Below are 1264 nucleotides of genomic sequence, written 5' to 3'. Positions count from 1 at the left end.
GTGTCAGTTAAGACCCTGTGTCAAAAAAAAAGACCATGGCCAATAGCCTTCAAAATACTTAAGCATTCCCCTTTCCCCCCTTCTCCTGTGCACCGATACCTGAGTAAATGGTGTAACTTTTTGCAGCAGCACTTGGAAATTGTTAGTTGGTACTTATGTTGTCACAAGATCCTTCCTCCTGGGGACCCCCACCTCTGCATTCAATGGGTGAAAACTGGCTCCGGTGAATCAGCTTCTATTAGCACACTGCCTTTAGTTTCCTGTCTTCATTGCAATTTTTTTTCTATTCCTTTTTTTTTTTCATCTGGACTTTATTGATCTAATAAAATTACATTAAGAATTGAAATGAATTATACATTATTGTGCTCATGTTTCCCCCATATAAAGTTTGAGAACCCATCCCTTCACCAGTGCCCATTCTCTACCACCAGTAAACCCAGCATCTCTCCCACCCTCCCCAGTCCCGTCTCCCCCCCCCCCCACCCCACACTGCCACTATGGCAGGGTATTCCCTTTTGTTCTCTCTCTCTGATTAGGTGTTGTGGTTTGCAATAAAGGTGTTGAGTGGCCAGGGAAAAATGCACAACTAGTCATCACAGGAAGATAAAAGGTTTTTTTGGTCACATCAGCCAATACTTAGGATTTACTTCTGGCGCTGTGCTCTGGTGGTGCTTGGGGAACTGTATGGGATGTCAGAAATCGAACCCAGTTCAGCTGCATGCAAGGCAGGTGCTTTACTCACTGTACTCTCTCCAACCTCAATGTAGCTCATTTGAAAATAAAATAAAAGAAATTTATTACTAAAAAAAAAGCTTTAGTTAAATAGCTTAGTAATAGTTTCCAAGTTTAGTGTCTTGCTTTCCTTCTTTTGCATTTAGAAACTATATTAAATTCTCTTACTATGAACTAATTATATATAACATAGACTTTACAATATAAAAATAAGATGTCTCTAGCCATAGTTGCAAGCACTGAACTCTTACAACTTGTGATTTCCTGAGTGATAGGAGCACTAGAAACATATCTTTCCCTAATATTTGCCTTTAAAATTTTTGTTGTGCAGTGTTGGGGACTGAAACCAGAGCCTCACACATGTGAGATAGGTGCTTTACCTCAGAACCTGATACTTGGCCTCTTAACTTTTGTCTTTGATCTTGTTGCTGACACAGGACTTCTCAAGCCCTTACTTAAGCAGTAAAGGGTACTGGGAGAACCCTATGTTTCATTAAGAAGTTTGTGAGTGAGCTTTTTAGCGAGGGTGGGT

Source organism: Sorex araneus, chromosome 1, assembly GCF_027595985.1.
Source record: "Sorex araneus isolate mSorAra2 chromosome 1, mSorAra2.pri, whole genome shotgun sequence".
In the NCBI taxonomy this organism is placed as follows: domain Eukaryota; kingdom Metazoa; phylum Chordata; class Mammalia; order Eulipotyphla; family Soricidae; genus Sorex; species Sorex araneus.
Note: the sequence above shows the minus strand (reverse complement) of the source record.